This window comes from Pinus tabuliformis, chromosome 2_2 (genome assembly GCF_031772625.1).
Source record: "Pinus tabuliformis cultivar Carrire ecotype Pingquan chromosome 2_2, CPIR1, whole genome shotgun sequence".
Taxonomy (NCBI): domain Eukaryota; kingdom Viridiplantae; phylum Streptophyta; class Pinopsida; order Pinales; family Pinaceae; genus Pinus; species Pinus tabuliformis.
The window spans coordinates 333,934,872-333,960,752 of record NC_142300.1 but is presented as its reverse complement, the minus strand read 5'-3'; positions in this window follow the sequence as shown (position 1 = coordinate 333,960,752).

Sequence of the window (25,881 nt, the reverse complement as noted above, 5' to 3'; positions counted from 1 at the left end):
TTATTGGTTTAATGGTGATAATATGTTGTTGAATTTGGGTTTAATTGGATTGTTACCATATTTGTTATCGACACTCAAGTACTAATGGTGAATTAATGTTCTTGTATGAGTAAAGCTTTGTATAGGATTTTATGTATATTAAGATAGTATGCAAGAAACTATGTCAATTATAGAAGTGGATATTTGTTTAACAATTCATACGCATGATTGTAAGTTATTGAATGTTACAAAGAACTTAGATCATGATAACAATAGTGTCTTTAAAAGTGATTGATTTAATAGAAATACATTATTATGTAAATAATAAGAATCGAAAGGAAAAGGGTGTGCCCTTCCATATGAACATGCATAAATGGTAACTAGTGTGATAAGGGAAACACAAATTATGTGATAGTTTAATGCGTGTTCTACAAACTTAATGATAAAACTCGTAGTAGACAAATGTTGTTAATTACATTATTTTTTCAAACTTCATGTATAACAATGTAGTTTTACAAGTTGATGATTTAGTGATGGTGCTAGTTAGTATTCACTACAAGAAAAAATGTCATTGGTGAGGGTCATGCCTGTGACGGACCTTAAGGTCTATCACCAATGTCACATATGGTGATGGTATTTAAAAAAGCATTGTTTTAAATGTATAAAGTGATGGTCCTTTAAGGTTTGTCACCAAAGCCATTTTCAATGACACTTTTGGTGAGGGTCATTAAAGGCCCGTCACTAATTCTCTCTTTGGTGACACTTTTGGTGAGGGTCATTAAAGACCCATCACTAATTCTCTCTTTGGTAACACTTCTAGTGACGATCTTTTATTGACCCTCACCAATGCTATTTTTGGTTACTTTTGGTGACAGTAAAAAAATGTTCGTCATCATTGATCATTCCAATGAGTTTTTGATGATGCTTCATGCTTGTGACGAACATTTAAGGTCTGTCACCAGTGTCGCATATGGTGACATTATTTAAAAAACGTTGTTTTAAGTGTATATAGTGATGGTCCTTTAAGGTTTGTCACAAAAGCCATTTTCAATGAAACTTTTGGTGAGGGTCATTAAAGGCCCCTCACTAATTGTCACTTTGGTGACACTTTTGGTGAGGGTCGTTAAAGGCCCATCACTAATTCTCTCTTTGGTGACACTTCTAGTGACAATATTTTATTGACCCTCACCAATGATCTTTTTGGTTACTTTTGGTGACGGTCAAAAAATGTTTGTCATCAATGATGATTCCAATGATTTTTTGATGACGCCATGTACCTGTTACTATATTTTTTGTCAAAAGATAACGATTTATGACCATTGTTGTGGATTTTTTTTCATCATGTGTCCAAGGTCATAGTGATTATAGTCAGTCAATTTGTTAAGAAGTAATTAGTGTGTATCATTTCCCTCAAGCCATAAGAATATAGTTTTCCTATGAGTCAACACATGATTCATCTCTATTAGGTTTATTATCTAGAAAATTTCCTTTAAATAAAGTTCCAATAGTGTGTGTAGGAACTATATTATTTAATACATAATCAAGCTCTATCAATTATATTAATGAGAGAGACCTAGCACTCCTCAACACTCATGACACACCTAAACATGCTTTGGAATAGTACACTAACATTCCTTGGCACTTCGCATGTCTTGGAACATCTTTGTACCTAGAACATCTTGCCATGAGTAGGACGCCCAAGCACATGTTGGAATGCCATAGCATAGCATAGCACTCCCCTATCATGTGTTGTTATTCCCTATAGTCCCTAACATGCCCTGGAACACCATGGCATAATATTACATTGACAAACATTAGCACTTGGCATACACTGGCACTTGGCATGTATTGGAACATATTATTAGTGTGCCTAGCATGCCCATTTTGAAAAAGACAAAGTCCCGACTTATTAAATCTCTTATTTGTTCATTTCCTTACATTTTAGCTTGATTATTCCTTTTGTTGCCTTGAAACTCCTTGACGCATATTGGCATACTCTGGCACCCTACACATCCTAGTATGTCTTAGAACCTGGCATGCCTTGGCACTGTTTGGCACATGTTAGCACACCCCGGAACTACCTAGCACACTATAACACTTCTTGACATGCCCTGATATTCCCTAGCATGCCTTACCTGTGCTTAGCATACCTTGTCACTCCCTCCTTGGCATGACAACTAGCACTCATTGACACTCCCCAACACACCCTCATATTCATTCACTTCCATGAATTTTAACCTAGTACTCCCTAACACTCCTTAGCATGCATTGTCGCTCTCTAGCACACTGTAGCACTCTTTGATATGCTATGCCACTTCATAGCATGCATCATACTCACTGGCACACATTGGCACTTGGCACGTGTTGGCACTTAGAAATTCTTAGCATGTTTGGCATGTTGTTTGCTGTGTGGGACCTAACCCAAGTTCAACATTAGTTAGCCAAAAAAATCCCTACAATACTGGCCCTTTCGGCATTGGCCTGCGAAGCGCGGACCGAAGTCTTACCTAAAGCAGTATGGGAGCATGCTAGAACCAAGTTTCTACACCCTGAGATGGTCGTGATGTTAGTTTATACCCTCTATTCCTACTTTCACGCAGGTCACTAAGCTTTAGGGCTTTGTTAGTCTGGCCTTTTATTTCACCCTTCAGTACCTCTGCGAAGGTGCATGATTGACCTTCACACATCCTTAATCCATGATCCAAGTACTTTTGCGCTGCTATGGCAGCGTATTGTATAGGTTCCCAAGTTAACTTAAGTGTTTTACTTATCTTACTAAACAATCACAGTTAGCGTTGCGTAAACTGATTTTCTTACTTGCCTTCAAATATCCAATTTCATCACACATATTCATGCATCACATAAACATTGTAATTTAAACCCAAAACACAATATAACCAGATGCATAAACAGGAAATAAATACACAAAAATTGTGTAATACTTCTCTTTATTGATATCTTCGGATTATTACAGACTCTAACCACCCTGCACACACAGCTGCAGGGGTCCGCGCACTCAACTCCGGACTTCTACCCTAAGCCTCTGTGCACTTAGCTACGACTTCTACCCTAGGCCTCTGCGCACTCAGCTGTAGAGCCTCTACCTACTCTAAGACCTGAAACAGTTAGACTACGCTATCAAGACTTTTAACTACTTAGAGCTTACTTACTTAGCTCGTTTTATACAATCCCATGGTTTGTAGACCATGGGTGGATATTTACAACTGACTTTGCACTTAAAAAAATAAGGGCAGACAACCCTTTATGACTCTTGACACCTTCGTGGTCCGTGACCATAAAATGTGGAGACTTTACTACTTTATTACAAAATTGACCCAAAGCATGGGATTTTAGCCCCAAGACTATCTTTGGGGGATCTCGTTCCCAACAGGCCCCCAACACAAACATTGTGAATCATCCTCGAGTCACTCTGCGGGTGCAGAGATCTTAGTGCAAAGACCTCCCAACTCAACTTGTATGACTGCAACCTTGGCAGTGCACTGTGCGGCCGCCTGCTTCGCTTCTTCAACCATCTACTCGGTCATTGCTCCTGAATTGTCGGCCTAAAGCTTTTGCTGAGTTGCTTGCAGATTCACAATATTTCCTTCAATATAGGTTGTGACCATGTAAGCCTCATCCAACCAGGGCTTCAGTCGAGCCTTCAGTACTGCCTCCTTGTGCTATGCTACATCTACTTGTTCTTTCAAGTGTTTGGCCTCCTGCATCTTTGCCAGTCTCTGCGTGAGCACGACGGTTCACGCTATTCCTTTTACCTCGTCATAGTGTTGCTGTAGTTCTCGTGCTTCTGTCTCTAACTGTTGAACATTAGGGTCCTCTTGCAAGCTTGTAAGTACCTCAAACGATTATTCAAAAAGAGTTGTGCAGTCTCCTACTGCACTATCGATTGCCGCTATTGCCTCTATGACAGCGGTTGCATGCTGCTCCTTTAATTTTGGTGGAGTTGAAGGTTGGGCCTTCAATTGTAATTTGGTAATCTATAGGTTCAACTCCAATTGAACCCTAACCATCTTTGCGCGAGTGTCGCACACCCCTGTAGCAAGCTTGTGGACATGCACCTCGACTGGTTCTTCCTCAGGAATGGCCAACTCCGAGACCATTCGGCATTCCTCCTCCATGACTTGAATTATACACTTGTTTTGGTTGGTTACCTTGGTCACGGCGACGATGGCAGAGTCTTGCTGTAGGGCCATCTGCTCATTGTTAATCCTCTGCTCACTGATCACCTGTAGAGCATGGTGTTCACGGGCCCTCAGCTCCGCGATCACTCCATCCTGCAATAGGTGGAGCGCCTCACCAGGGAGCACTCCCAGATTCAAGCTCACTCCCTTGAGGGCGCTGACAATGGGTCTGTCAGCCTCATTCTCCATGGTCAGTGCTTCATTAGGAAGCACTATCACGTTGGATACCTTTGCGCGTAGCATCTTGAAAGCTTCTAAAGTGTTGATAGCAAGGCTGGTGGACACCATGCCAGCCTGTGACATGCAGTTCTGCAGATCCTACAGACCTATCTAGATGGCCCCTAATATTAATTGTTGCTACTGCTCAAACTGTTGTAGGGCCTCCTCGGTGACATCTCGCACTGTGTCTCCAATGTCGTGAAAATCGCCCTCTATGTGGGTGATTGGGTCCAACGATGTCTTAGTGGCCTTGGATTTCTTCCTCGACCTCCTTTCTCTTGTTCCTATGGACGCTTGATGTAGGTGAACGTCGCTTGCAAGTCCGCATCGTGATGCTTGGTTTGCTCGTCCATCTCTTCCTCTGTTTCAGGCGAAGGCGACCTCGCGCCTTTTTCACAGTCCCACTTTGTTCCACTTGTTTGCTTCTCCGTTTGCTGAGCCGCATTGTACTCCACCTGGGCCTTGTTAGCGGCTTCCTTCTTCATCTTCTCGGCCAGTTGCGCCATCTTGAGCTTGGCCTCCTCCTTCTTGTGCTACGCGGCGGACTTCCTCGCCCCCACCACCAAGTCTGATGTAGTGCGCCACTTTGCCGGCCAACGATCAAGTACTGCATCAATGGCATCATCCGTTGCCAAGTAAGGCAAGTCATACCATGTCTGCGCAGGGTCCTTCTATGCCCTAATTGACACATGGTGAAAATCTGTCTTGAAATCCACATACCCCTGTAGGTTAGTAAACATAGTAGGTGACAATTGCAGTTTGCGATTGATGGCCATGCAGATGTTCATCTCCATCAAGATCCAGAAGATATTGTTGTCCTTGATGCATTACGCATCCTTGGCCGCCCACAACAAAGCTCACTTAACTGCTTCTAGTGGGTCCGGCATGACCGAGGGGAATTAACTGTCCTCTGGCAGCTCCCATGCTACCATCACAATAGACAACAAGAGCCACATGTAGTGGAAAGTCTTGCTGAGTGTTTGGTCAATTTAGTGATGTTTAAATTGCAACTTTTAAATGTCAACCCGGGGTTCGTAAGTTGATGAAGTGATGTGTACTGTATGTACTTAGGCAATTGTTTCTTAAGTTTTTGTCGTTTTTAACTTTTTAAGTTGTTTTCAAATATATTTCGCCTATTGTGAGGTTGATGGAAATGAAATAAAGTGAGTGAAGTGTGTGCGATTGTGATGGGTTCTAAATGGTTTCTTAAAACTTAAAAGTAATCTATAAGAAAGCTTTGAACAACAACTGAAATGAAATCAACTCTTAAAGGAAAATGAAGGCATCAAATAAAAGACTAATGACATTGGCCCAGTATCTATGCTGCTGCAAGAAAATGAGAATGAAATCTATGTCAAGTCTAGCTAAAACTAAGTAATATGAAACTGAAGTAAATCTACATAAAAGAAAGACTAGTCACAAATACTTTAACTTCTTCTTAACCTCTTGTCTTTTAACTGAATATATCATGTGAGAAACAGTCAAAAATAAGCCAAGAAATTGTGAGTTCTTGAGCAACTAAACCAAGCTGTGTTAGTGATATTTTGGTCCTCAATAAAGATATTGAATTATAGAGAAGAAACCATCAATAAGTAAACAACTTGATGTCTAAAAGTAGTAAGCAACTATGCAACTTAAAGAAATGATAACAAAGAAATAAAGGCTGCAAAACAAAGAAGGTCAGCAACATAGACAAGATGATCACAAGTGTCACTAGCTGTGAAAAAGAAAGAAAAGAAACTGTCCCGGGCACGCCTAAGCAATCTGCAAAACACACTGATCAGTCATGGAAAAGTGCAGAAATATAAATGAGCAGAATTCAACGTTTATATACAGCTATTGTACATGATCGAAACACAACAATCAAAGGCATTCTGTACAACTATTATACATAAAATGATAAAAAGAAATACAGGAAATTAAAAGCACTGTACAGGCCTTAAGTAAATAGGGGCCCTCTGCCTACTCCAGCCAGCTCAAAAGATCAGTTACACGCTCAAATGGAGAACAGTCTTCTCATATATTATGTATCAAAATAGAAAGTACAGTGGGGTTCAAAATTACATATCAGCAGCTAACTATCCAGCGTTTAGAGACGCTTTATTTATAGCAGAGAAAACAAAACTAACTTAACACAAACTACGCTATTCTATCAGCTGTGTAAAAACACGTAATCTGGCAGCGTCCTCGGATTTAGGCAATGGTCGTGGTGGGCATTAAATCTTCTGTTGGATTTGTGTTTCCCATCATCTTCGTGGCTGAGGAAGAGGCCAGCTGTTCTTCACGTGCTCTAAAACCGAACACGCAGAGCCGTGCCACCGCTAATGACCTCTGTTGACCGTAGTTGCCCCCCCGTTGACCTTGGGTTTTTATGACTGGTTTGGCTGAGCTGGAAGGACACACACCATGTCCTTGGTTCCACGAACTTGCCCATGTGGCTCTTCTGCCTGGAGGACACCTGGAATATGCTGTTTAATAAAACAGCTGCGGAATCCGGGGTTGGCTGCGGAAACCGGGATCAGCTGCAGAAACCCTGTGTGAACTGCGGAAAGCGCAACACTTGAACCAAAATTCTAATCCAACAACACAGTCATTAGCATAATTAACAAACCATGTAAAAAGTCCTAAAATACAATGATTTGAGCAATTTGATGGAGGGAATGAGTGGCAAAAGAAGGAAATGAATAGGAAAAGGAGGCTGAGAGGATGTGTAAAAAAATGCAGGTTTGAGGCTCAACACTGAGCTCTTATGCCTCATGATAGTTCACAAGGAACTCACCACAAAGATAGTGTGCCCAATTGAACTGGACTCCTTCGGCGCATTGGGCTGCTAGCACGATGACAGGTGCGGGGACCTCATCTACGCAACACTTTGTCATCACCTTTCCGGCCAAAATCTGCGTGGTCACCTTGACTGTAGGCTCACTGATACTTGAGATGGCATAGCTCCGCTGCTTCTTCACAAGATTAATTTTTTCCTTCATGGCCTCCATGAGGGCCTACTCACCAACTTTTCCGCCAAACATCATGGCCGAATTTTCTCCTATGTATGGCAGCCGCATGATCCTAAGGATCAATCTGTCGGTGATGGGTATTGGCTCCTCTAGCCACAGACACCCTTCATGCACCAAGCATAGCAGCTGCTTGATGACCAATACTGTAATCGAGGTGTGGTTGTAGTGTGGCACCCATAGAATGTTGAGCATACCTACCTTGTCTACTCCCCTGAGCCACTTCCGCGGCTCCAATGCGATCATCCCGGTGGTTGTGTCAATGATGCGTCGCATTAGCTGCTTGATCACCAAGTGTGGAAACTTCTCATGGTCAGCTAAGTCCCAATCTTCCAACTTTAACAAAGGAACCCGCCCCAAGTGCGGTCCTTCAAAGACAATCTCATTGGGCATCAAAGGGGTTTGCGAGGGGACCTTGCTCTCATCAATGTCCTTCGGCACCTTGGTCTTACCCTTGCGCAAAGGGATGTACTCAAGCAACTGAGTAATAGGGTTAGCACCCTGGACTTCAGCTTCCTCCACGTCTATCCCCAAGTCCTCATCATCCATCGGGATGTCTTCGATTTCTTCCTCCTCCAGCTCTATATTGATGGCTTTACCCTTTTCTTGTGCAGTGGGCTTGTCCTTTGGTGGGTTTCTTCTTGAGGATGCACACACTAGTATCACAGGTTTCTTCCCCTTTTATTCCTTCGGACTCTCCTTGGTTGGGGTTGGCTTCAGTCTAAGTGTCCGTGGGGATTTGGGAACTTCCACTAATACTTCTGCAACCTCCGGGGCAACTTCTTCTGCCTCCCTAACAACCTCCGGCACAGCCTCCTTGGCTGTCACTGCTTCGGTGTCCATAGCTTCTGCGGGTGCCAACATGATGCTATTCAACAATTCTTGTGTCGCCTCTAGTAATTGCTCAAACACCGAACTCGCTATCAGAGATTCAAAGACTCTCGGTTCATGTGCGCCAAAGAGCTCAATAACTCAATTCTCAAAATTTCAAGTGTTTTTCGCTGGGAAACCACCTGTAATTTATAGGGCATTTTGAATTCAATCCAACCGTTCTCCCCACATTCGGTTCATTAATGCCAGATCGGCAGCATATTTTCAAGGATTTGACCCATAAATTTCGTCTTAAATGTTGGTCGCCTGCTCCATTTGGTCGCATTTCTACCGTCAAATCATGAACAGTGACTTTAATGGTCACTTTCCGGCTGACCTGCGTGATTTCTCCCTGGATGGTGCAGCTCCCTTTGCATTGTCGCGATCCTTGTGACACTTCCTTGCTTCGCACAATCCTCTAATCATGTAGCTCCCCAACCCAGGTAGTTTAGTTTATAGTCCCACGCCTCCTTTCAGATGCCTAGAGCACTAAGACTGTGCTACCTTCATATAGTCACATGGTCAGACCATCAGTGTATGGCTTCAATCGGCTGTTGTACATCTTTCCTGGGAAGGGATCTCCATTCAATTTAACCAACTAAACTGCTCCACCGTCGGTAATCTCCTTAATGACATAATGTCCTAACTAGTGCATTTTGAACTTCCTTGGAAATTTATCAAACTTACTATCATATAACAAAACCAGATCATTTACCTTAAAGGTGCATAGCATAATGTGCCGATCATGCCATGCTTTTTCGCGCTGCTTTTGGACCTGTTGGTGGAATCCAACTAGAAATCTCTCTTCCTCCAACTCAGCCAACTGCGCGAGCCTCCCTTCCAGAGCTCCGCGATCTGTCATACTCGTAAGTGCCGCTATGCATAGACTAGGCACAATGTATTCCATGGGCATCACTACTTCAACACCATAGACAAGCCTAAAGGGTGTTTGTCCAGTCAACTTCTTGCATGTCGTCTGATAGGCCCATAGTACTGCGCATATGCGTTGGTCCCAATCACTTCGTTGAGCATTGCAAACCTTGGTCAACACATTCTCCAACACTTTATTGAATGCTTCCACTGTCCCACTAGCTTGTGGGTGATAAGGCGTTCTCTTCTGGTGATATACCTGAAATTCCTCCGTCAGATTGTTGATCGTCTCATTCAGAAAGTGTGTACCACGATCACTCATTAGAATATTTGGACACCCAAATCACATTAGTACTTACTCAAAGAGGAAATTCGCAGGAGTCATTCCTGTGCAGTCCTTCACAGGCTATGCCTCCACCCATCGAGTCAAATACTCAGTCGCGGTGATAATGTACCATGCTCCCATCTTCTTACCTTTAGGTTGAATGGGTCCCATAAAATCTATCACCCATTTCTCAAAGGGTTGTAACGTCATCTATGGATTCAGAGGTAGCTCATCCCTCCACGATGGCCTGCCCATCCTTTGACATACATCACACGCCTTGCAATAAGCTTTTGAATCCTGATGGAGGGTTGGCCACCACAACCCTGCACGTAGAATATTCTACGTGGTATCTCTCCCTGCATAATGACCTCCCATGGCACCGCCATGAGCATCCGTGAGGATACAGCTCCTTTCAAACTCTAGTACATATCGTTGCAATATTTCATCAGACCCCATTTTGTACAAATGCCCGACAATGACAGAAAAATTTGTCACGCGCACCACTAACTCCTTCTGTTGGACAGTGTAACCTTCTAGGGTAGTTCCTGTCGTTAGGAAGTGCATGATGTCTTCAAAATGACCATCTTTGATGTGCACTGCAAATAGCTACGCGGCAGGCTATCCCACCTCCAAATTAGTGGGCTCTTTCCCTGTTTCGATGTGCGACAGATGGTCTGGTCCCGCGTTCAGTCGTCCAGGCTTCACAATAACCTAAAAATCATACTCTTGGAACAATAACAACCACCCACAGATTCTCTCCCCTAGCACAGGCTTATTGAATATGTATTTCAACGTGGAATGATATGTATACATCTTAAAATGGCCTCTGAGCAAATAGTGTCTAAACTTCTGGAGCGTGTATATCATGGCCAACCCTTCGCGCTCGATGGTGGAATAGTTCCTCTCAACCTTCGATAACCTTATGCTTGTGAATGCTATAGGATGGTCCAATTATCCTCTGCGAGCCTATGTCAGTACTGCTCCCAGCGCTATACATGATACGTCGACATATACATGAAACTCCTTCTTCCAATCCAGGAAGACCAAAATCGGCGCGGTGACCATATTTTCTTTCAATACATCCAAGCTTTTCTTACAGTCCTCATTCCAGCAGAATGTGACATCCTTTTTCAACAACTTCTCCATAGGTGCAGTGATCTGGGCATAGCCCTTGATAAACTTTTTGTAATACCCAGTATGTCCTAAGGTTGTGTGCAGCTATTTCACACTCCTCAGCGCTTTCAGGTTAAGTATTTCCACGATCTTCGCGGGATCTACCATTAGTCCCGTCTACAAACCACATGCCCCAACAGAGTTCCAGAGGGAACACAAAACAAGTACTTCTTCAGATTGAGCGTGATCTAGTACCTTCGACAGGTATTTATCATCAGGCGTAAACTTGCCACATGGTGCTTCACCAGCCCAAACACAATCCAGTCATCAAAGTATACTTCCAAGAACTTATGAATAAATTCCTTGAATGAAGCAATGACTATGCGTGAAAAAATCGCAGGCGAATTCTTCAATCTGAAAGGCATTACAGTGTACTGAAAGCATCCCCACTCAGTTGCGAAGGTCATCCTGCTTCTATCCTCCTACGCGATTTTGATCTGATCATACCCCAAGAACCCATCAGTGAAGGAGTATGCTTCCTAGCCACCTACATTATCCAATACCTCATCAGTGAACGGAGTCAGGAAAGGATCATGTATGCAAGTGTCATTCAACTTCCTGAGATCTATGCATATCCTTATTTCATCCTTCTGCTTCTTTTCCTATACCACCATTGGGCTTACCCAATCATATTCTTCTACGGTCTCAATGATGCCTGTCGTGAGAATCTTTCCTAGCTCTAAGCAGACATTCTCCTTATACTTCAAATTGAGACGGTAAGGTCTTTCTTAGCCGGCTTCGCATCAGGTTTTAACGTGATATTCATAACACCCAGGTCTCCTATTATCCCTTTTAGATTTGTAAACTTGGTAGGGAAGAAATCCTCGTATTCGCGAAGCAATTCAGTGACCTTATCCACCATCGCGTCATCCCAGTAATCTCCAATCTTCGCGAATTTGGGCTCCGCCTCCATACCAATATTTACCTGTTTCATTTTTGGTGGTGCGGTTATATCAGGATTCTCAATCTGTGGTCCCTCAACCGCACGGTGTCCCTCTGTTTCGGGGATGTTAATCTTTAGCGGATCCTCGTCTTCTTCTTCAGTAGTCATGTTATAGCATTCCAGTGCGTGGCTCAGCTGAGTAGTCCAATTGGGTTGAATCAGATCTAAAGGATCTTGTGGTATCCTAAATATTGCCGCTTTCACTTCTTGTAGCGCTTCGTAAATACAGTCAAACTCGTCTTCAAAGCTGAACGTCATTATGAATCCTTCACGTAGAATATCCCATTCACCTGTACCATGGTGGAGCTCTGTTTCCAAGTACCAGTTCATTGGGATGACATCCAAGGTATGACAGAACAAGTGCACCCATTCCGGTTGGGGCTTCACTCCATAAGCCTAAGCCCATTTGGCCAAGTGTGCATGCGGATCATCCTTCCCATCATATTTTTCTGTCATTCGTACCTTCAGCTTCCCAAAGCATGTGCACATCATCCTCCTACACTCACGCCAATCATCAAAGCTACCCTTGTGCATACCCTACCATCTTGCGGGCGCAGTGCGCAGTGCCTAGTCCAAAGTTTGGAAGTGCTTCTTCTCTAGTACTTCCCTCTCGAATGTATCCAAAAATACATCTACAAGTGACCGGGTCATCATGTTACATCTCAGCATGGTTACTTCATGTAGCCAATTTTTCCAGCGCTCAGATTCTTCATCAGGGTTTGAGGTGCAGGAACTCTTGTGATCCCATGTAATTCTTGCATCAGTTGTTGGATTCACCCAATCTTGGTCTCGCGCTGTTATCTTGTATATGCAGTCCAAATCATCATTGCTCTCATAATCGCGGATTGGTTCAGTATAGCACGATCCTTCAGTAGGATCTAGGGGTACTATTACATAGAGCGATTTCTTCTCAAATATCATCTTTCACTTATTTAGGTTGATTACCCCATTCATATCAAGAGCCCAATCAATGCCAAGGAGCACAGGATAGGGGTTGCTGTCATCCACAATTTCTATTACTTCAAAGTCAGCCAACACACTCGTGCCTTCAATATCTATAGTCACTCCTTGCAGCCGCCCCATGGGGATGATCTTCTGCTGATTTTCCATCCTTAACTGAATCGGAGATCACTGCAGCACGGTTATTCCCATTTGCTCCCAAGTATGATTTGGTAGGACATTCACATCTGACCCCAGATCCAAAATAGCCTAATCCATTTCATATTCTCCTATCTATGCCGTTAGTATCATCCCTCGTCTTGTCCTTTCTTTATGCTTATCGATCTTCTGTACTACGCGTGGTTCACCCAGAGTGCTTTCGGCGCATCTATTTATAAGCTCCTGTAATCCCTTCATAGCCTTGCTATCGCATAACAGCTTCATGCAGGTTTCTAGATAGGTCGTAAGCATAGAAGGGTCCATTTCTTGATCAGGCTTATCCTTGCTTCCTGAGGTGGAGGCCTCAGCGAAGTTATTCGTTGCTTCCATGAATGTTCACGTGCGCGCTCTAAGTCAAACTTAGCATCCTTTGTCGGAGCTTTGCAAAACCATGCGTTGTCTTTAGTTTGTTTCCCCTTATCATCACCCATTGCAATTCCACTTCGGAGCACTATATTCACATTCGGGTCCTCCTCGTGAGGCTCAGACCTCATCATCTGCAGGTTTTGAGTCGGCTGAGGTGGTAGCGCCCCTTTGTCACGTATCCTTGCTATTAACATAGGGCAGTCCTCTGTCTCATGATCAAACTAGGTACAATATTTGCACGACGGTCGCGTAGGGTTAGTGCATTCACGGGTATAGTGTACTGGTCCTCCGTAGTTGTAACAGATCAGCTGTCCCAAACTCTGCCAGGTCCTCTACCTCGACCTTGTCTGCACCCCTGAAAGCCTGTTCGCACCGTCCCTGCACTCTTGTCAAGGGGCCGCATTTTTTCTTGAACCCTATAGGTGGGTGTTATGTCCATCATCAATTCATAACTTTTTTAGTTTCACTCATCATGCCCTACCGACCTACAGAAGTTGCAGAACAGTTGTTGTGGTGTTTGTTGGGTGTGGAACCTAATTATCTTCGGTATTCAAAGGTTTCGGTTGAATGTATACCCCAGGAAGACTGTATACCCCTCCACATGGGGGGGACTTGTCCCCCTGGCAGGGGTCCGCGAGCTAGCGGTCCCTTGGCGGGGGTTCAGGGGCAGCGCCCCCGAAGCTAAAAATAGATGTAAAATTGCCTTGTAAAAGTCTAGTAATTTCTAGCCAATCTGGGCTGTTCATTAGGCGGATGATCTGACGGTGGAAGTTATGTTTAATTTAGGGTATTTTGCCCTAGAAGGCACCCCCTCGCTATATATGAGGGAATTGTATTGTGTCTATGTATATCTGAAGATCTGTATTATGAGTGAGGAAGAGAGAGGAGATTGAGAGCGAAGAGGGTGTTACAGCAGATTTGCTGTAGGTTGTATCTCTTCAGTTTGCTAGATAATATAATAAAAGGAAGGACTGGATGTTTCTCCGTGGACGTAGCCCAAACTGGGTGAACCATGTATATCTGTGTCTCTCTTGTTTTATGCATTTTCTATGTTTATATTTATGCAATATTCTATGTGTTCCATTGCTCTGTAATATATAATTTTCTAACAAATGGTATCAGAGACGAAGGTCTATTTGGATGATAAACTCGCAGGAGAGAAGGGTTCCTGGTTCGAGTGGGAGCAATGGCAAAAGATGGTAGGTTTAGGGTCGAAAAATTCAACGGCCAAAACTACCAGCTGTTGAAGATGTAGATGGAAGATTATATGTGTCAGAGAGATCTGTACCTACCATTGAGCGTAAAGTCAAAGAAGTTGACGAGTATGACAGACATAGAATGGGATATTCTCGACAGAAAGGCACTTGGAACAATACGGCTATGCCGAGCAGCGTCGGTAGCATTTAATATTTCAAAGGAAACGACAACACAGGGTTTAATGTCGGCATTGGCCAAACTATATGAAAAACCCTCGGCCTCAAATAAGGTATTTCTTATGAAGCATTTATTTAATATGAAGATTACAGAAGGTGGATCTGTTGCAGACCATTTAAATGATTTTAATACAATTACAAGTTGCTTAAGTTCTGTAGGGGTAAATTTTGATGATGAAGTTAGGGCCCTATTATTTCTGTGCTCATTGGCAGAAATTTGGAATGGTTTGGTTATGGCCATTAGTAACTCTATCTCTGGATCTAGTACTTTAAAGTTTGATGATGTTGTCAGTGCAATCCTTAGTGAGGAAATGCAACGGAAAAGCTCCGGTGAAATATCAGGTAATGCTTTGACTGCAGAGACTAGGGGAAGAAAAATGGAAAGAGGAAAGAGCTCTGGATATCGCAGTAAGTCAAGAAAAGGCAGATCCAAGTCCAGATTGGGGATAGTGTGCTGGAAATGCGGGAAGAAAGGACACCTGAAGAAAGACTGCAAATCTCAGAAGGGAAAAGAAGGAGACCTGCAACATGAAAATAATCATGAAGCGAATGTAACAGGTGATGTGTTGCAAGATGCTTTGATTCTTTCATTATAAAATATTATTGATGCATGGGTGGTAGATTTAGGGGCCTCATTCCATGCCACACCTGATAAAAAACATTTTCATGATTATGTTCAAGGAGATTTTGGACAGGTTCGATTGGGTGATGATAAACCCTATAAAATCGTTGGAATGGGTACAGTTTTCATAAAACAGCAAAATGGAAATAAATGGCTATTGAAGGAGGTAAGGCATGTTCCAGATCTGAAGAAAAATCTGATTTCAATAGGGTAGTTGGGATGTGAAGGTTGCGTAAGTACTTTCACAGATAAAACCTGGAAGGTCACTAAAGGATCCCTAGTAATAGCGAAAGGAGAAAAGGTTGGTACGTTGTATTTATGCAATGGTATTTCTAATTCTGTTAATGCTTTAACCTCTACAGGAGAAGATACGACATTGTGGCATCATAAGCTCGGGCACATGAGTGAGAAGGGGATGCAAATTCTTCACTCAAGAAATTTGTTTCTAGGTTTGAAGCATGTTGATTTAAAATTCTGTGAGAATTGTGTTTATGGAAAACAAAAGAGAGTCAGATTCCTTAGAGTTGGGAAAGAAAAGAAGAGAAAAAAATTAGAGCTTGTGCATACAAATGTATGGGGACATGCTCAGGTATCATCTCTTGGTGGGTCTCATTATTATGTTACTTTTATTGATGATGCAATCAGAAAAACCTGGATTTATTGTATTCGAAATAAATTTGACGTATTTGATACTTTCAAGAAATGGAAAACTTTGGTTGAAAATGAGACAGGGAAAAGGTTGAAGTGTCCCAGATCAGATAATGGAGGTGAACATTGCAACAAAGAGTTTGATAGGTATTGTTTAGAGAATGGAAAAGGTTGAAGTGTCTCAGATCAGATAATGGAGGTGAATATTGCAGCAAAGATTTTGATAGGTATTGTTTAGAAGATAGTTCCAGGAACACCACAAGAAAATTGTGTGTCAGAAAGGATGAACAGGACAATCATGGAGCGTGCAAGGTGCATGAAATTGCATGCAAGATTGCCTTTACAATTTTGGGCAGATGATGTAGATACTGTTGTTTATCTAATAAACAGAGGGCTTTCAAGTTCCTTGGATGGTGGTATTCCGAGGAGGCATGGACAGGTAAAAAGGTAAATTGCTCATTTTTAAAGAATTTTGGTTGTGAAGCCTTTGTCCACATTAACAAAGAAAATAGAACAAAGCTTGAGGCAAAATCAAAGAAATGTACCATTATTGGATATGGTGTTAATCATTTTGGTTATCGCTTATATGATTATGAAAATCACAAAATCATTAGGAGCAGAGATGTAATATTCAATGAAAAGGTCTTTTATAAGAATCAGTTGCAGGAAAAGGAACAGGAAAAAGTAAACAGAGAATACACAGTGCCTGACGATATCACAGGAAAAGTGATGCTGCCTGAAAATCATAATGATCAACAGCTAGAACAACAACCACAATGGCAACAAGCACCTCAAACACCTAAAAGTGGTGTTAGAAGATCTACCAGGATAAGTAGACCCCCTGAACGATACTCTCCTTCATTATTTTATGTATTGTTGACTGATTCTAGTGAACCAGAATGTTATGAAGAAGTAGTGTAGGTAGAAACCAGGAAGAAGTGGGAGCAAGCCATGAAAGAAGAGATGGACTCCTTAGCACATAACCAGACTTGGGACTTATTCAGGTTGCCTACAGGTAAAACATCATTGCAGAATAAATGGGTTTACAAGTTGAAGGAAGAAGATGGAGGTAGAAAAAGGTATAAAGCTGGACTTGTGGTGAAAGGGTTTGCACAGAAAAAGGGTATAGATTTTGATGAAATATTTTCTCATGTTGTGAAAATGACTTCAATTAGAACTATTCTAAGTCTAGTAGCAGCTAAAGAATTGCATCTTGAGCAGTTAGATGTAAAGACAACCTTTCTCCATGGGGATTTGGAGGAAGAGATATATATGCAGCAACCACAAGGATATGAGGTAAAAGGGAAGGAGAAACTAGTGTGCAGGTTTAAGAAGAGCTTGTATGGCTTAAAACAGACTCCAAGGTAGTGGTATCTAAAATTTGACAGGTTTATGTCTGAACAAGGTTATACTAGATGTCACTCTAACCATTGTGTTTATCTCAATAGGAAAAATGATGGCAGTTATATTATATTGTTATTGTATGTAGATGACATGCTTGTTGCAGGTTCTAACATGCAGGAAATAAATGGGCTCAAAAGGAAATTGGCAAACTCATTTGCAATGAAGGATTTGGGTGCTGCAAAACAGATCCTTGGTATGACAATAACTAGAGATAGGAAAAATCGTAAATTAACATTGTCTCAGAATGAGTACATACAAAAGATGTTGAAAAGATTTAATATGCACAATGCAAAACTAGTTAGTACACCTTTTGCTAGCCATTTCAAACTTAGTAAGGAAATGTGCCCAAAGACCCAAGAAGACATGGATTATATGTCTACAGTTCCATATGCATCAGCAGTTGGAAGCTTAATGTATGCAATGGTTTGCACAAGGCCTGATATTGTACATGCAGTGGGAGTTGTAAACAGGTACATGAACAATCCAGGAAAAGAACATTGGATGGCAGTGAAGTGGATTTTCAGGTATTTGAGAGGTACCACAAATCAAGCATTATGCTTTGGTGGTTCAAACATTGCTCTACAGGGATATGTTGATGCAGATATGGTAGGTGACAAAGATAACAGGAGGAGCACTACAGGATATGTATTTACTATAGGTGGAACAACTGTCAGTTGGGTTTCAAAAATCCAAAGTGTTGTTGCACTTTCAACAACAGAAGCAGAGTATGTTGCTGCTACAGAGGCTAGTAAAGAAATGATTTGGTTACAAAGGTTTCTGGATGAACTGGGTAAGAAGCAGGAGTTGGGAAGGTTATACAGTGACAACCAGAGTGCCATACATCTTGCAAATAACTCTACATTTCATTCCAAGACTAAACATATACAGCTCAAGTACCATTTCATACGGTCAACATTGGAAGATGGACAGTTGAAGCTGGAGAAGATACACACTAGCTAGAATCCTACAGATATGTTAAAAAAAGTTGTAACCAGGAAGAAATTGAGAATCTGCTCAGTTTCAATTGGTCTTCAAGTATGATGAAGAAGATGAGAAATAGCCAGGTCCAAAGTGGAGTCATTGTCTAGCAAATGAAGCAGCGGTGGAGTTGCTATAATCAGTCTCCAAGTGAGAGATTGTTGGGTGTGGAGCTTGATTATCTTCTGTATTCAAAGGTTTCAACCGGATGTATACCCCAGGAAGACTGTACACCTCCACGTGGGGGGGTTCAGGGGCAGCGCCCCCGAAACTAAAAATAGATGTAAAATTGCCTTGTAAAAGTCTAGTAATTTCTAATCAATCTGGGCTGTTCATTAGGTGGATGATCTGATGGTGGAAGTTATGTTTAATTTAGGGTTTTTTGCCCTAGAAGGCAACCCCCTCACTATATATGAGGTAATTGTATTACGTCTATGTATATCTGAAGATCTGTATTCTGAGTGAGGAAGAGAGAGGAGATTGAGAGCAAAGAGGGTGTTACAGCAGATCTACTGTAGGTTGTATCTCTTCAGTTTGCTAGATAATATAATAAAAGGAAGGACTGGCTGTTTCTCCATGGACATAGCCCAAACTAGGTGAACCACGTATATCTATGTCTCTCTTGTTTTATGTGTTTTTTGTGTTTATATTTATGCAATATTCTATGTGTTCCATTGCTCTGTAATATATAATTTTCTAACAGTGTTTGTACAAACTTCTACAACAAATGACAGTTATTCGTCATATGTTTTCCTACTACTTGACATATAGCACACCACAATGTAGGCCCCGCGCGCAGTCCTGCTTGAGATTCTGGCCTCAAAGGCATCGTTCCTCCTCCTGCAATATAGTTCGCAAAGACCAAACAATGGTCCTTGTCATGCCCCTGGACTTTACATTTCAGGCACCATACCTGTCATAGACATATTTGGGCACATTAACCCCAACTCACATGTCGATGTATTAGGGTTCATCAACCCCTAAAATAGTTATTTTATGCCCTAAAGGAACTAATTCATTTGAATTGCTCATTCTCCAAAAGTTCCATCTCAAAAATCATCCAGAAAGTGCCTAAAATGAATCATTGTTGAAAGCCCTGTGTTAGGGTGCTATGCATAGCAGGTATTGCACTATCAAAGTGCTATGCATCACAGTTTGGCCCTCTAGAAGGTGCAATGGGCGAGGTAGGACAAAATTCTGGGAGAGTTTGAGAGTTGGTTGCTCATGGAAACTTCTAGAAACTTCTCCTGTGCCACCTGCCCCTCTGAGTTCGCCCAAGGATGACTAAAGGAATTAGGAAACCACCTCCAATTCCCCTCTTTCATGGAACCAATTCCTAAAAATAGAAAGGCATTCATCATCCCCATTGATGACTCAACCTCCTGCAATCATCTATAAAAGGATCTCTCATCCAAGAGATCAGAAGGCTGAATTATTCTAAGTTGTAAGGAAGTGCTGCTAGTTTTAGTATTGAGGAGAGAGCATTGTGTTATTGTTGGTGTGTTCTTGCTGATTCATGAGGTGAAGAAGGCTTGAAGTTGGGAGGATGGCACTGGATCAGACTTCTTATGGGTTGTAATTCTCCTTGTTATCAATAAAGTTCTTCAATATTTTTCCCAATTGATTGTGTTAACTATAAATGCATTCATTTGTTTATCATATTTCTGATTTTATGATGTTTATGCTGTGATGGATCATTATGCTTTGACAGGTCTTTGTTTCTGTAGCTGTGCAGGTACTCTCCAAGCGTGTTAAGTACGGGGAGGAGTTACGGGATCGGCCAAAGGAGAGGGAGATCAAGCGAGGATTCAAGTGAAAGTTACAGGTTGGTCTTTCATAATCTCTTTCTTAGCTATCACTCATAGGAAAGACAATGAATTGCTTTGACTGTTTTTTCTAGCTTAGCTACCAAACCTAGAGGGCTAGCATTCCTTAGAAATACTAGTTTTCCCGGAAAAAAAAAAAAAAAATTAGCGACTCCGTTGGGGAAACGAGGATCGTTTTTTGTTGTTTCTTGCTCTATGTTGAATTATATAAACTATATATAGAGTCTGAAGCTAGCCAGGAAGCTTTCGAACCACTTTTGTTATACAATTGTGTAGTAGATAAATGCTACTTCAGTCAATCTCTGGTTTAGTTTATATCTTGAGCATTTGATTTGCAAAAGAATCAAAATTCCCTTGTTGGTAGCTTAGTAACCTCTTAGGACATTCCATTACACTTTACTTGTTATTGTTCATTAAAATCAAGCTTAATCCATTGAAAACTGCATCAAATTTGAGCCAAAAACACTTTTAGAATCGCTCCCTGGACCATCGCACTGTCCTGAACTATAACCTGAGATGCATCTCAGTTCCCGAATGGGAAAAGTGCTATGCATCTCACTATCTCCAAAGGCTAAGTGTGATGGATGACTGAAACTCAATTTTCCCATCTAGGAGTTGAGGTTTTTGACTAGTTTTCATTCCTGTTTGGTTGCTTGCTGAATATGAACAATGTCTCATCACTGAAGCCAACTTACATCACTCGGATCAGCCTCTATTTAGATTAGTATTAGTGAATGTTTTGTGTATTTGTTTTTCATTTACAATCCATTGTCGAAAAGTAGTGTTAATCGATTTGTCGTTTCGATAGAAAAAGTGTCGTAAAATCTTTAGTTTTTGTCGAAAAAGTGAAGTGTCGTAAATTCCTCCTTCATTTGTTAATCGATTAAACTATTTTTGGTGCATTTGATTTGATTTGTTTCCATTCAAAGTGTCAAAAATATATCTTCAAAATTGAAAGTGTCGTTTGAGTCTTCGAAGAAAAACTGTCGAAAATTTTCATTTTGTGTGAAACATTTTGAGTCATTGCTGCATTTAGTTTTCCTTGTTGTCTCATTCACATTAAGGGAAGTTGAAAACAAATACATGCATTTTGCATTGTGCATATTAAGGTTTGTGAATGCTTGATAGGAATAACTAGGGAAATTGCATTAGATGTGCTCTTTGCTCTTTGTCAAAGATCTAATTGCTCTATCCTTTAGTAGCTAAGGTTTTCATCATTCAAACTAAATCAAAAGTTTGTTTATCATGATAGTTGCATTTTAGGAATTGCGAACATACATCACGTGGTGAACCTTCAAAGGAAAATTTTTAAGCAAGATCAACTTAAAATGAACCTCAATTAACTTAACAACGCTTTGGAATTAACACAACACATCTAGAGGTCTAGGCTAGAGACGTGTTCTGGCATCTTTAAACCTAGTGGCTGTCATTTTCACTGAAGGTTGGGTGATTCCTCCTCTTTGATACGATAAGTGCTAGTATAGACTTGTGCTCCTTCTACTATCACGTATATAGTGGGAGACCCCAATAGGCTTAAAATCCTTTATCCATAGGAAACCGAGTCTGCCGCCTTATCGATCGCAATGCACTGAACACAGCATTCAGGAAGATTGACTGCTGTATGTAAAGTCCTTGGTAATTTCTCTTTAATTTATCACCAAGGTGTATATTGCGGTTTTGCAATTGGTCTGGTAAACCTTTTTGTCTAGATTCTCTAGAATAGTCACTTTCATTCCTTTTCAACTCCTTAAAAGAAAAGGTCCATCTAAGCACTTGTCCTTTCAGGCTCATAAAAAATCGAAGACGAGTAGAGTCATCTGTAGCTTTTTCTCGACTTTTTAAAACTGAAAAATCAAAGTTGTGTCCAAGTGTCATTAAAATTAATTGACCATGAATAACATCCCTATTCCTTAGTTGATATTAGGTTGAAAGATATGGCAACAAATCTGGAGTCCACCGATCAAGGAATTCCTTTTGATGGAAATCCTAGTCCTTTTCCTTCTTTCGGAAATATTGGTGCTCCATATATGGCTACATTGTCCCTTCCAGGATTTACCATTGGCTTGCTAGTATGGTTGTTTTCAACCTCCTTGGTTCAAAATGTCATGATTTCTTCGCAATCGAGTACACCTCCAACTGGACAAAATCAACCTCCAGTTGATCCTAAAGTTGACCCTTTGCCTTCTTCCCCGATTGTTTCTTCCATCCTTTCTTCATCTTCGCCTGGTGAAAGTATTGGTACTAGTAACCAGGTGGCTAAGAAGAAGAAGAAAGGGAAGAAGAAGAAGAAAAAGCAAACTCAGCAAAGGGACAACCAAACAACCATTGCTTTGAATGCAACATCCGATGAGAAACTGCCCATCAACCCTCACAAAGTTCGATATTCATGCAAAATTTGTGTGGGAGACCATCTTCTTTGAAGTTGTCCTGAAATTCCTCAGATATTAGAAGAATGGTCTTCCCGTTCACATCATCCCATGTCATCAACCTCTGGAGATCATGTTGGTAACACACCATCAACTAGTGATAGTAAAGTTCATTGAAAGAAGGGAAAATTCAAGTTTCCATGTAGGTTATGTGAAGGGAATCACCCCATTCACCTTTGTCCCTATCTGGATGAAGCCAAGAAAGTGTTGGATAATCATCCTGCTTCACCGCAGCGACTTCCATTTGGTTATAGGAAACTTTCCCTAAATCCTTCACTAGTTGATGAACCGACTGACCAAAATCAACCGTTGGTAGAACCCACTCTCTCTGAAAGTGAATCCTATGAGTCTATACCCACCAAAATCAACAGGTTGAGGTAACAGTTGACTCGATTTCACCTTCGGTAAATCGTACCTTTTCCAAAGAGAGTGAACACCATACCACTCAGGTTCTTTTTGTTTCTTCAGATTCAAAGGAGCTTGGAGGCAATCCACCTGTTCCATCAAGACAGGAGGAAAATCCTCCAGTTCTTGTAACTCAAGGGGTTAATTCTCCTGTTTCTATGGTACCCCCTCCAAGTAGTCTAGTCACTTCCTTTGATTAGAATCGACTAGCAGGATTCTGCCTTCCTTCTTATGTGCCTTTCCAGATCATAGTACAAGTTTGTAAAATGATTGTATCTGGCACTATTATAGATGAAGGTGCATCAGTGAGTATCCTTTCCTCAACTTCTTGGCAAGCGCTTGGTTCGCCACCGCTTGTGCCTGTTACACAGAATTTGTTGGGTTTTAATAGAGGAACCAGTCGATCGTTAGGGATCCTCCCTCAGTTACCTATTACTTTGGGAGGAAAAATCGTTTATTTGAACGTGATGGTAGTCCCAGGCCCATTAGATTACAATTTACTTCTTGGGCACGACTATGTTTATGACATGGGAGCTATTGTTTCAACACTCTTCTGAGTGATTTGTTTCCCGCATGAAGGTAGGATTGTCACCATTGACCAGCTTTCATTTCCCAGTCCAAATATGGATCCTAGTCAACCATCTTCCCTAAATGGTCCTTTTGTACCAATGGTATCATCCCCGCCACAGGTTAATTATGTGGCAACCTGTTCCATACCTACATCAACTGACGATCAATTCAGTGATGTTGTACATCATGTACTGGGGGCATTGGAACCAGATCTCTCCTTCATGACCACTTATGAGTTGTCAAGGGTCGTCAAGGAAATTTCGTTGTCTTGTGGCAACCTCGTTAAAAATTAAACAAGGGTATTCGAGGATGGTTCCTTGTCTTGTGTCAACCTCGTTAAAAAATGAAACAAAGGTCGTCGAGGACAGTTCCTAGTCTTGTGTCAACCTCGTTAAAAAATGAAACAAGGAGTATGAGGATAGTTCCTGGTCTTATGTCAACCTCGTTAAAAAATGAAACCAAGGATACAAACATAGTTCCTTGTCTTGTGTCAAGCTCGTTAAAAAATGAAACAAGGAATTTGAGCAGAGTTCCTTGTCTTGTGTGAAGCTCATTTAAAAAAAAAAATGAAACAAGGTCCCAAATTCCAAGTCGAGTCTTTGATTAGATCTCGTAAAATCCCAGTCGAGTCTTTCACTTGATCTCATAAAATAACCTTCATTCTATCCACTTAATAGCCATGAGTAGTCTACTTAGGTGAATGTAATGAAGCTTGGGGGGCATGCACCTAATGGTAAAGTTAAGTTTCCTTGTAGGTTATGTGAAGGGAGTCACACCACTCACCTTTGTCTATCTGGATGAAGCCAAAAATGTGTTGGATAACCATCCTGCCTCACCGCACCTGTAGGTTATGTGAAGGGATTCACCCCACTCACATTTGTCTATCTGGACGAAGCCAAAAAGGTTTTGGATAACTGTCCTACCTCACCGCACCTGTAGGTTATGTGAAGGGAATCACCCCATTCACCTTTGTCTATCTGGATGAAGCCCAAAAGGTGTTGGATAACTGTCTTGCCTCATCGCAGTGACTTCCATCTGGTTACAAGAGACTCTCCCTTTCATCATGCTGGGGGAATGCAAACCATTTTTCAAAGCAAAGTTTTTCATTTCGAGCTTGTGTAAAAATGAAACTGAATCCAAGCACAGTTTTTCGTTTCAAACTTGTGTAAACATGAAACTGAATCTGAGCATAGTTCCCTATGGTTCAAGCTTGTCTAAAAATGAATCCATTTCCATTTTAACCCTCGTGATTGCCATTTTATCAACCTCTTTTATCAGATGAGCCTTGGTTGTTTCATTCCATCACCACCATCTCTTTGGCTGATCATACGCATTCACTTGTTTGTTTTACCCTTTTTTTAGGAACAGTTGCAATGAGTGGTCTTATTAGCCAGCCTCGTCACATAAATCAACATGTTTTGAGAAGTTCCAACATCACCGGAACCAGTTGCTACCATAGACGCCACTTGTTCCTCAAAATTGAGTCCTCTTAAAACTCTTTTCAAACTCTCTAAATAAGAAAATGTTGTCGAGTGCATGTCAATTCCAGCTCGTTAAAGTATTGGAAACGAAATCTCTCTCGTATTATTTTATGTTTTTTCGAACTTGAGGGATTATTTTACTAAAAAGAACTTATAGAGTCTTCTTTTTGTCTCTTTTCAAAATCTCTAAACATGAAAATATCCTTGTCATTAAACTCATTAAAATAATAGCGACAAACTTGTCCATCTAAACGAGACCGAGTTTCATCGTCGCTAGACTCGTTAAAACATCAAATAGCGATGGGTTTGCCCGAAGGGTGAATTATAGAACAAGTATATGTTATCCTCCTCAAGCTTGATAAAAATAAAGAGGTACTGGTCAGCAATGACTAGGGAAAAAGGGGAAAATCTTGAAAACTTATGGAGGCAAGTCGCTCTTGAACATGACGCTTTCACTTCATCTCAGTGATTGAGTTGGGTTGGGTTATTCCGTTTGCTGGTCATCATACCATTGGTCTATCACACCATCCATATTTTTGGGTTAAAGCTACCAATTCATCTCAGTGTCACCGATATGTTTAAGATAAGTCATCCAGTTAAATTCTCATCCGTTGCAATACTACAAACCTTCATTTTCATGACCACCATTCCTGAACCGTGTATCGTTAGTTCGTTTTCATCTCCAAAATCATTTACTTTGTTTCATGTCGTATATGTGGGATACATCAAGGCCCTCCTATAACGAGTCGCTTCTTGTTGACATGAGCTTATTATCCAAGAAGTTGACTTAGAAACACCCTTTCAGTGCTTTGAAGCTTGCATACATCAATGGAAAGTTTCTCTCTTCCGGTGATAGGTTGACATCAATGGCCTTCGACCGAAAGATTTTGCATGGTGTTCGACATTGAATCATCTATTCACACCACGTGAAATGTACTGTAGTACCTTGAGGATCATCATCATTATCGGTGATCC